Here is a 12164-nt window from a genome sequence, read left to right on the forward strand (position 1 = left end):
GACCTCTCCAAGTAGCAGTCCACTTTCCATATTTCAAGTCTGTTCAGGGACTTGAACCGGCAACCCTACGATTCCCAGTCCAAGCCCCTACTCAATGAGCCACTGCTGGACAGAAATAAACTAACTAATAAATGTAACAGAAATAATTAGGTGATGTGACAAAGAAAATATTGTCAATCTTTGTTCATTTTAAACACTACATACTGTAGGCCGGGTCATGCCTACGTTGATATGTTCTCCTACAGATTTATGTATTGAATATCAGTAGCCTTTATAAGGCTTTTATACACTGATAAGCAGCCAACAGTGAAACTGGTATAATGAGGTAAGAGGTTTGAACAATGCAGAGAAGACTGTGAGCTAAAAATCATATCTCCTGTACCCCCAGGCCTCTGGACTGAAGCCTGAGAGAAGCCCAAAATGCAGTTCATCTAGAAAATTCAGACAAATTTTGTCATAGCGGGCACAGAGGGACTTCCTGGTCATTTCACTTGGTTAGGAACCTTCCTAAGATACACTGACTATTCCACCGCAACCTATAGTGAAGTTCAGACAGAGCATCAGAATGGGCCAGAAAGGTGATTTAATTGACTTTGAACAAAGCATGGTTATTGGTGGCAGAATTTATAGAGAATGGTCCCAAAAAGGGACACTATCGAGAGAGCGGTATTCTCTGGGCAAATGCCAGAGGTCAGAAAACAATGGGCAGAGTGGTTCAAGATGATAGAAAGGTAACTGTAACTCAGATAACCACTAGTTACAACCAAGGTGTGCAGAAGAGCCTCTCTGAACCAAAACATGTGGAACCTTGAAGCAGAGGGACTGTCAAGACTTTTATTGTTTTATCATGAGTTTAGCTCTGAATAATTTATTTAAGGGTTTTGTGCCTCTTCGGTTTATTTTGAAAAGCCTGTGTGGCTACCGGTGTTATCGATGACGGCAGTTGTAATCAGGTTTCGACAGAAGCACACGGCCCATTGGTAAGCTGAAGCTAGCTGGGAAATAGCCTGCTAATGATGTGTAGCTTATAAATATAATGTGTTGATGTTTGCCGCACTGTTAGGCAGTCTTGAGAGAGTGTTATTTAGCGCACGCAGCTAGCTCTGGTTAGCATAATAGGCTGACGTTATTAGCTTCCATGCTAGCGCTGAGCTAGGTCTTGTTAGCATTAAGCTATTATTAATGCAAGCAATTTCATTAATATTATTTTATGTAACCTGTTGTATGTGGTTTGATCATTTCAGATTTATGACCTGTGGTCATTTCATAATAAGAATAAAAGAAGACCGAGGATAAAAACACGAGTTATTGTTTCAGTGTGCTTTCTGTCAAGCCTTTTGGGAGGGCCGAATTCAAAAAATCCGAACAGGGGCAACAGCAGCAGAAGACCACACCAGGGGCCCCTCCTGTCAGCTAGGAACAGGAAACTGAGGCTCCAATTTGCACGGGCTCACCAAAACTTTACAATAGAAGATTGGAAAAACGTTGCCTGGTCTGATGAGTCTTGATCTCTGCTGCGACATTCAGCCGGTTGGTTTCACAATTTAGTGTTAACCCCTTTATGGCCACAGTGTACCAATCTTCTGATGGCTACTTCAAGCAGGATAACGCACCCTTTCACAAAGCTCAAATCATCTCCAACTGGTTTCTTGAACATGACGATGTACTCCATTGGCCTCCACAGTCCCTAGATCTCAATCCTATAGAGCTCCTTTGGGGTGTGGTGGAACAGGAGATAGGCCTCATGGATGCGTCATGCTATCATGGACCAACATTTCTGAGGAATGTTTCCAGCATCTTGTTGAGGCTATGCCATGAAGAATTAAAGCAGTACAAAAATGTGGTTTCACTTGCACAATCTTGCCAACATTCCCATCCAAACCACCAGCCAGTCCATGTGATGAGTGGCTATGTACATATTACATTGATATACTGTAGTTCAATTCAAAAAGTATGCAATGTCTACACTCCCTGAAAGCACAATGGAGGCTTAGGCATAGACTACTTTAAGTACCTGGCAAAGACATAACAAAAGAATACACACATCCTTAATATATATTATATATCCTTTATATATATGTATAAAAAACAGGTTGACCCAGATGCTCTTACCGTAACACTTGGGTGTCCCCAACCACAGTGCGGTATATAGACCGTTTTTGTAAAAACAGATGTAGCACTGTGTGTGTGTGTGTGTGTGTGTGCGTGCCTGCCTGCCTGCCTGCGTGCGTGCGTGCGTGCGTGCGTGCGTGCGTGCGTGCGTGTGTATGGCCCACGGACTTAACGTCTGTGTCGAGCTGCATCTACACTGTCAGTTAGTGCCACAGGCCCAAAGTATAAAATGCTGGCAGTGCTCAGATAAGAAGGATCAGAGGCACAGTGTAGTTCTTGAATACTTGTTTTAAGCTTAGAATTTATGAAGCAAATGCCATGAGTCAAGAACCAAGAGCACGCAGTAATACTGCATCATACTGCCCCCCCAGGATGCTTCTGCAGTTTTAACAACATTAAAACTAAGTCATGGGACATGATGAGTTCTATGTGACTATGGAGCATAGCCTCAAGAACAAAACCATACTTTACGATGAGTGACTACAGGGAGAGACCGAAGGATGAGAAGGGATGTGATCATTAGAGGAAGGCTTCGTGTTAAACCAAGCAGAACCAGGGAGAACACAGTGATGACTTCAGCACAATGCAAAGGGCTCCTAAAGAATCCCCTGCAAAAATAACAAAGAGATCTTTAAAGTAAAAAAGAGTAAAATGTTTTTGTTTTTTAGCTTCTTGTATTTCTTGCATCTAATTATAATTATCCATTGTGAGAGAAAACATAAATCTTACATTAGTCATGCTTTATTGTTGTTGAAAACCTGTTTTATTAATTATGTCACATTGCCTTGTACTTCCTTGTGATTAAAAGCAACAATAATGAAAGTCTTGTTTAGCACACCATATAAGAGTGCGCGCTGCTGCTGTAGGGATGCCTCTCAACGTGAAGCTGTATGATATGCTGTAGCTGAGAGCTGGACGGGCTGTGTGCAGAGCGTCAGCGTGCACGTGTTGTGCTGTCATGCTCCACTGAGAGGATCCCTGCTCTGTGATGTTCACTACAGCAGAATCAAGATGAGATGGAAATGTGGGTTGGCATGGCCAAGGGCAGATTCAGAGCCTCTGTGCAGATTTAGTGTGGAATCTCCTAGCGGTTGTGCGCACTGACCTCTTTCTGTGGCTCTATTTATGTAAAGTAAGAATCTCTTCCACCATTCTGTTCTGCGGTCCTAATTCTTCCCGACAGCAGGAGGGAGAGCTGAGCTATGGGACGGAGCACCTGCCCTCTGTTTTTCTTGCTTTTACAGTAAAACATACATATGGATCTTGAACCCATACAATGCCTGGGTTTTCTCAGTAACTGTAGAATATGTCCCAGTTTTAATTAATTCTGGGATTATTTGAAATATTCCTCAACAGACCAATGTCTACAGTCGGAGAGATTGATGTGTGTTCTTTACACTCTATGCATTCAACAGTGGCTCCGTGCCATTGCTAAATGACTAGCACAGCTGCTATAAAACATTTCCCAAAACACATCAAGTTTACTATAGATTAAGAGACAGAGAACAAAAAAACATAACTCCAACATTGCTGGAACATTGTCACTGTTGCTCATGGCGACACTAAAGGCTCAGCCGCCACACCAGCTAACAGTTACAACAAAGTTCTACAAAGACACAAAAAGGACCCAGGAAATGGCACACATTGTGGGTGGTCTCCAGGTATAAACATTATATTCCTAAGCATGACATTAGGCCTGGTGTTTTAAAAGGTCAAACATTCCAAGAGATTGATCAAACTTCCATTCATTGAGATTAAAATAATCTACTTCCTTTCCTAATATTTTTCACTGCATCACTTTAAAAGGTAGATCAAAAACAGAAGTTAATTTCACACTGCCTGGTACAGCTGTGCTCCGTGCCTTCCTCATACATGTTCATATCATTTGCAGATCATTTGTGTTTTGGACAGAATTCATGGAGCTCATAAACTGACAATGGATGAATATTTAACAACACTGAACAAAAATATAAATGCAACACTGTCTTTGCTCCCAGTTTTGTCGAGCTGAAATAAAGACGTATTTCTCTCAAATATTGTTCACAAACGTCTAAATCTGTGTTAGTCAGCACTTCTCCTTTGCCGAGATAATCCATCCACCTCACAAGTGTGGCATATCAAGATGCTGATCAGACAGCATGTGTTGCACATTTGTGCCTCAGGCTGGTCTCAGTAAGGGCCTCTGTAAACCGTGCACTTTTATCACAGAGCACGATGCCACAGATGTCGCAGGTTTTTAGGGAGCGTGCGATTGGCATGCTGAGGGCAGGAATGTCCACCAGAGCTGTTGTCCATTAGTTGAATGTTAATTTCTCTACCATAAACCGTCTCCAGTGGCGTTTACGAGAATTTGGCAATACATCCACCAAGGCCTCAAAACCACAGACTACCTGTAACCCACACCGGGTGAATCCCGCTTTTCTCTGTGCAGGTCAGATGTATGCCGTCATGTGGATGGGTGCGGTTTGCTGATGTCAACATTGTGAATTGAGTGGCCCATGGTGGCGGTGGGGGTATGGTATGTGCAGGCGTATGTTATGGGCAACGAGAACAGGTTCATTTTATTGATGGCATTTTGAATGCACAGAGATACCGTTAGGGGTGGGCGATATACCGGTATGATAGTAAAAACCGGAATTGTGCTGCGCCATGATATGAATTTTGAGATATCGTTGATACCGCGGTATTCATAAATTGGCGTTCATATTGGGTTGCATTGTCGAGCATTCTTTGTCTTCTGAAGTATATTCAAACGGGCTTCGGAAGATTAACCTAACAACAGATCTCCGCTGGATTAATGAATGCCTGGACGTGTTCCTAAACAGCCTGTCTGTTCCTAAAACAGCTGTGCACAGAGTTCTCGTGCACCTAATTTCCATTCAAAAACGCTCCACGAGCTCCTTATAAGGGCATGCAAGACGTGTGAACAATGCAGACTCCACAGGCAACGCGAAAGCAACTTTAAACGATCAAAATCATGACATTATTTTAGGACATCACGATGTCTAGTAGAATCATGAATGTAGATTTTTTAGTCCGCGATAAGCATAATAGCGTGTTTAGAACAAAGTTTTGGAAATCTTTTCCCCCGTGACTGATTTCGTAACTTCTAGCAAGCAGGGGCTGGCTTGAGCGGAATGGTTTTTCAGTGAGGAGACGCACAACGCTAAATGCATATGCAGTGAATGATATTAGCCTACTGTAATTATGCCCATTATTTGATTTAAGTAATACAATACAACAGAAGGAAAGCAAGAAATAAAGGCCTGGTCCATATACAAGCCTGCCCCAAATAAAGGCCAGTGCGATGTGCAGCCTAAGTAAATAAAAGCACTCGGCCACAATTTGAGGATTTACGGTGTAGACCTATTTTTATGAGCGGACGTTGCAAGCATTTTTTGCTGCGCGGATATAGTGCTAGCAATAGTGGATCCAAAACAAGAAGACGAAGACGACGAAGAAGAAGAAGACATTGAAGACAAAGAAGACATTGAAAATTAAAGATGCTTCAACAGGCAGAAAAGAATACCCAGGTGCAGGATGACGAATTGGTGAAAAAGAAAGGGGGCACCTCTGTCGTGTGGAACTGGTTCGGTTTTAAGATCTCCGACCTCGAACAAAAAAATATCTTATGTAAATTGTGTCGCCGTGCTGTTTTAGCGAAAGGTGGAAACACCACCAATGTATTAAATCACCTTAAAACGATGCATGTACGAGAATATGCAGATTGCATCAAAATGCGAGAAGCAATCAGCCCAGGAGCTCGACCAAAGACAAGCCAGACTTCCACTCAATCGCTTCAGCAATCACTACAAACATCATTCGCTGCCGGTACTCGCTATGAGCGGACAAGCAAGAAATGGAGAGACATCACGGAGGCTATAACCCATCACATTGCGAAGGACATAGTACCCATCCAAACTGTGGAGAAAGTGGGTTTCAAAAAGTTACTTCAAACTCTGGACCCAAGGTACGAGATCCCGAGCCGCAAGTACTTCAGCCAGAAATGCCTGCCTCAACTTTACTTGGAATGTCGGGAGAGAGTTTACGGCGGAGTAAGCCAAGTCGATTTATGATGTTAAAATACATATATTGCCTCAACTAATGTCATTTAACTAAGAAGGGCTATTCAAATGTGATTCAGATTTTTTTCCCCTCATATATCGTGATATAATATCGATATCGTCTGGACAGTGAAAAATATCGCCCACCCCTAGATACCGTGAAGAGATCCTGAGGCCCGTTGTTGTGCCATTCATCCACCACCATCACCTCATGTTGCAGCATGATAATGCACGGCCCCATGTTGCAAGGATCTGTTCACAATTCCTGGAAGCTGACATTGCATGGCCTGCATACTCAGGGGACCCATTGAGCATGTTTGGGATGCTCTGGATCGGGGTATACAACCGCGTGTTCCAGCTCCTGCCAATATCCAGCAACTTCACACAGCCATTGAAGAGGAGTGGACCAACATCCCACAGACCACAAAAAACAACCCAACTCTATGTGATGATGTGTTGCACTGCATGAGGCCAATGGTGGTCACACCAGATACTGACTGGTTTTCTTCTCTGGTTTTTATTGCTCAATAAATGTCCTCTCTCTGTTGAACTATTTATCCATCTATCCTTTCATGATCAACCGCCTATCTGACGTTGGGTTGCGGAGGAAGTAGTTCCAGCAGGAAGTCCCAATCCCTTTCCCTGGCTCCATCAACCAGCTCTAACTTGGGGATTCCAAGGTGTTCCAAGGCCAGCGTGAAGATAGAATTCCTCTGCCTGGTCCTGGGTCTGCCCCGTACTCGATGCCATCCACCCTCCGGAGGAAACCTCCATCATGACCATAGGTGAGAAAAGTAATATAGCTGGCTCGGTGCTCTCTACATCACAATGTTGCGGTAAAGCTCCCATGCTCCAATATCCGGCCTATGTCTCGCTCCCCTCACTCGAGAACGAAACCATTCCATACTTTGGGAATGACAGACAGTCCACTGGTTTCCTGCTGAGAACCACAGCCCCAGAGTTAGAGATTCTCAAGCCAGTCGCTTTACACTGGGCTTTGTATCCATTGCCGAGTGCTGCAGGTCCGAGAGCAATGACTCCATCAGAACCACATCATCTACAAAAAGCAGAAATACAATACTCAGCCCACCAAACTGCACCCAACAGATGTCTGCTGTTGTACACTGACACAGACCTGACTAAAGAAAAGGCTTTGTGCATTATTACATGCCTTTACATCTCCTACCAAAACACTGCACCTGAGCAGGGCCCCGTGTTTTCCCAGACCAAAACCAGCCTGCTATGAAGCTTATCAAGCAATGTTTTTTAACTTGAGTTTACTAAAGTTCTTGCTTAATAAGAAATTATGTAAATCCATGGAGCTGTTCTCATAAACATGTTTATGATTATGATGTATTGTTTCAACTGTTTTAAATGATGTCCTGATCAAAAAACAGAACATGAAAAGATATAGTTGCTTCACTTTATGGTTATATTCGTTTACCACAAAGCCATTGTCAACTCTGGCGGCTTCAGAGTTGACAATGAGCGTTTGTTAGGGTTCGTCAAGCCACATAACTCAAACAAATCCAGGGTCTGTTGAACTGGCTTCAGAGTACAGGCAACATCTTAAGGTATTGTTAAAGATAAACATCCCGCAAAACAGAGGACTGTTAGACTTGCTTTTAAAGCACCTTTAAGTCAGAGTCCTGACATGTCACTACAATAAATGAAGGTTGACAGAATAGGGATGCAGAATTATTACACTAGCGGTAAATATGACCTCATTAAGCCCCAGTAAGCATTCATAGAGCTTCAAGCTTTGCGGATAGAAAAACAAAGCTGTGCTAGCACTGCTCTCAGAAAAATGCATTATAGACAAACACAAGTAACGCTGTGATCCGCATCCCATTATGATACTCCATCAGGAACACCACACAACAATGAAGAGAGCACCACATGATAACACTCAGCCACGAATAAAAGGTAAATCAAAATAAGTCATCACCACTTCTTCTGAAGCAAAGAGAATGCGTTGCAACCTACCTTGCAGCCAAACATCAACGACAGAGCGTTGTTGGTGCAGGCAACTTTGCAGTGGCACAGCACCGGGGTGCACTCTGGGCTTTTAACTTTAGGAGACATTCCTCTGTGCGCAGCAGCTGGACGGACTCTGCAGAGCACACAGCTATACGCACTGAGCCACACAGCTAGGACGAGAGTTCACGCTTTGAGAGCTAGTTTTTGCATACAGGTTTTTTCTCTCTCTAACACACACACTGGACACACACAAACACTTACACACACTCACCCCAACAGGAACTCCCCTTCCCATTCTCTCTCTCTCTCTCTCTCTCTCTGTGTCAAGATTGCCCACAGTCTCTCTCTCTCTCTCTCTTATTCCACTGTACAGTGATCGTCCTTACTATCCTCATCCTTTTAGTCTCTCTTCTTTCAAAGAATTACACCATCACTGGAGTTACCCACAAATTAGCATTTAGATTTTTTTTTTTTTTTGTCAATTATTTAGATTTTGTTTTCTAATACTGAGTATGTTGCAGCTGCGAACATCAGACAATGTTTCTCTCAGTCTCAGTCAGTCCAAAGTGTGAAAGCTATCATTAGAACCAGGTGGGGGAGCCTCTGGTGTAGTGTACATTGGATTTTCTTGTTAGCAGACACTCTGAGAAATATGTAAAATGCTCTGTGGTTTACTGTGCTTGGGCAATACACAAAAAGACATGTAACCGTACATCAGCTGTGTCAAACTTCCGATTTTACATTCTTTCTCACAATTCATCAGTCAGGCCTGCAGGAGCGCTGCAGGGGAGGAGATCATTACAGTCTGAGTGAGGAAGGTCTACCACAGCTGCAGGAGATACAGGGCCTTTCACAACACTTTGGCAGAGGCTATATGAAGTATGCAAATGTAACACCAGTAAAAAGCACACAGTGCACGGCAGTACTATCCAATCTGAACCACTAGATGGAACTGTAATACTGAGGACGACACTGTTCAAGCAGGAAACAGCAGGTCCTGTAACTAACAATCAATGACACTAAACATAGACTGAGCTCAATCTAGAGGAATTAATCTGTAATCCTGAGAGAAACTAATCCAAAGCAAATCTCTTACAAAATGATATTACCTATGATACAAATGTGCAAGGCTGTTAACTTAAATTAAAAACCTCTCCATCTGCACTTTCAGATCTGTCCATCCTGAAAGAGAGTCGCTCTGTGTCACTTTTGGGTTTTTTTTCTTCCATGTTGGATCAGATATCCAAATGACCTCCTCCTCCACAGAGCCCATGACTCAGAAAAACAGCATGTTGAATCAAAAGTGTAAACTGAAGCCTCTCTGATGTGAAGACTCTTCCTTACACTAGGTAATTATGAAGGTAGATACGGTGCAAAATGCAAGAGCTTGTAAAACCTGATGTGAGCACATGTAGAGTACAATGTGAGAACTTGCAGAAAAAAAATCTGCGCTTGTGTGCATACATTTACACTTGTATAAAATATCCACGTATCTGTGAACAAAATTTGAAGTCACAAATAGGAAAACAATGAACTTAGAGATGACATTTTCACTTGCAGAAAAATATATATTTTTTCAATATATTTTCCATTACAACTGCAACTTGGTGATTACAACCTCTCACATCAGTCATTACAATGTCAGGAATCTGCTCTGTGGCAGTATAAATCCACAAATCTGCAGCCTTGACTTTTGCTACACTTCTTGCGATAAATGTATCCTAAAGTAAATTTTACTTGTAGATGTGGGGGAGGGAGGGGGGTTGGAGCGAAGTGTGATGCTGTTTATATTACCTTACTCTGATGACCATCCGTTCGCTTTTATTGGTCATTGGGAAGAGCAGGCAGCCGTTTTCCTGTTTTGTATTATAGCAGCTATCATATGGAATCTGCCGCTGCGGTGAGTTAACTGGAGACTAAACGCCCGTGGACGAGCAGCACTGCAGCGGGCGGTAAATGAGAGAGAGCAAGCGCATTTTGTGGCATTTGCAAGCAGTGGCAAGTACTTCCGGTGGCAGCTGCAGATGCCACTACTTTCTGTGGTAGCTAGTGGCATATAGTGGCATCTGCCAGTAGGCCTACTTGCCGATGGCAGCTGAAGGGGAATTACCACTGGATGTCGAGGCAAACAAATGTTTAAGGTAGTTGCCACTCGCTTTCCGTGTAAAATGTCGCTGTTTAGGCATGACTTTATATCACTGATCTGTACACTGATGTGCGATCTTTATTTTTCAAAAAGATTCTAAATTATAATTTATTTTCAGATTTACTTGGAGAACGAGGTTTGTTAAAAAATAAATGACGTGCTATATTTTTGATAGTAATACAAATTTATTGTAATATAACATAAATAATGGCGAGTGAGGGTTGAACGCCGAGCTGACGCTGTCGCTTCTGAAGAGGAGCTTCCACTGCTTGCTATGATGAACCAGGTGTATTATTACTAGTTAAGAACAACAAATAATTAACATAAATAAATGTATTGACACAGCAAGGTGTAGACTGGTGTCATTAGCCATGGCTACAGACTTAAGGGTGTGCTGTAACTGATTGCAGTTCCCACTGCCAGTGAGATGCCAAGGTTTATACTTTCTAAATAAGGCACAAACAGAGTTTGATATAAAACATCAGGTTGTATTTACTTTATTTGTCCAACATTTTTAAATATGTGCGTTACAGCAGTGTTTTAAAAAGGCATAGATATACGATGGAGTATTAGGGCCACATATGAAGAAAAAAAATATTTTTGCCGTGACGAGATTAAAGTCGACACGGCGACTTTAAAGTCAACATGTCGACATTAAACTCGAAATGTCGAGAATAAAGTTGAAATGTCGAGAATATAGTTGAAATTAGTTGGGAGACATAGCAACCGCTCCCACAGGTCCTGCACTGAATCCGAAATGGCTTGTGTAGATCATTTGGTGAAATTATGCTTCCGAATTGGATTTAACAATAAAGAGATCCTCGCTGTTTTAGCGCAGAACCACAGTGTGGTGATTAGTGTAAGAACCATGCGTGACTCAAACTGCACCTGTGGAGCGGTTGCTTTCTCTCTGAATAGTTTTCAGTGTCAATTGACATAAAGTCGAGATTATTCTCGACATGTCGAGATTAAACTCGACATAATATTTCAACTTTATTCTCGACATTTCGAGTTTAATGTCGACATGTTGACTTTAAAGTCGCCGTGTCGACTTTAATCTCGTCACGGCAAAAATATTTTTTTTCTTCATACAGTGGGGCAAAAAAGTATTTAGTCAGCCACCAATTGTGGAAGTTCTCCCATTTAAAAAGATGAGAGAGGCCTGTAATTTTCATCATAGGTATACCTCAACTATGAGAGACAAAATGAGAAAATAAAATCCAGGAAATCACATTGTCTGATTTTTAAAGAATTAATTTTCAAATTATTGTGGAAAATAAGTATTTGGTCAATAACAAAAGTTCATCTCAATACTTTGTTATATACCCTTTGTTGGCAATGACAGAGGTCAAACGTTTTCTGTAAGTCTTCACAAGGTTTTCACACACTGTTGCTGGTATTTTGGCCCATTCCTCCATGCAGATCTCCTCTAAAGCAGTGATGTTTTGGGGCTGTCGCTGGGCAACACGGACTTTCAACTCCCTCCAAAGATTTTCTATGGGGTTGAGATCTGGATACTGGCTAGGCCACTCCAGGACCTTGAGATGCTTCTTACGAAGCCACTCCTTCATTGCCCTGGCGGTGTGTTTAGGATCATTGTCATGCTGAAAGACCCAGCCACGCTTCATCTTCAGTGCCCTTGCTGATGGAAGGAGGTTTTCACTCAAAATCTCACGATACATGGCCCCATTCATTCTTTCCTTTACACGGATCAGTCGTCCTGGTCCCTTTGCAGAAAAACAGCCCCAAAGCATGATGTTTCCACCCCCATGCTTCACAGTAGGTATGGTGTTCTTTGGATGCAACTCTGCATTCTTTCTCCTCCAAACACGACGAGTTGAGTTTTTACCAAAAAGTTATAT

General features: G+C 42.4%; 1 protein-coding gene across 23 annotated transcripts in view; it reads right to left on the minus strand.

Moving 5' to 3' along the window:
- Positions 1 to 12164, minus strand: part of dlg2 (discs, large homolog 2 (Drosophila)) — a 186728-nt gene that overhangs the window by 98861 nt on the left and 75703 nt on the right. The window contains exon 1 of one of the 23 annotated variants that reach the window (XM_063894832.1): positions 9951 to 10067. The exons of the other annotated variants lie outside the window; for them this stretch is intronic. The gene's annotated coding sequence lies outside the window, so the exon portion shown is untranslated. Of the gene's footprint in view, positions 1 to 9950; positions 10068 to 12164 lie in introns of those variants that run through there. 23 annotated transcript variants of the gene reach the window in all.

Source organism: Eleginops maclovinus, chromosome 11 (genome assembly GCF_036324505.1).
Source record: "Eleginops maclovinus isolate JMC-PN-2008 ecotype Puerto Natales chromosome 11, JC_Emac_rtc_rv5, whole genome shotgun sequence".
In the NCBI taxonomy this organism is placed as follows: Eukaryota; Metazoa; Chordata; class Actinopteri; order Perciformes; family Eleginopidae; genus Eleginops; species Eleginops maclovinus.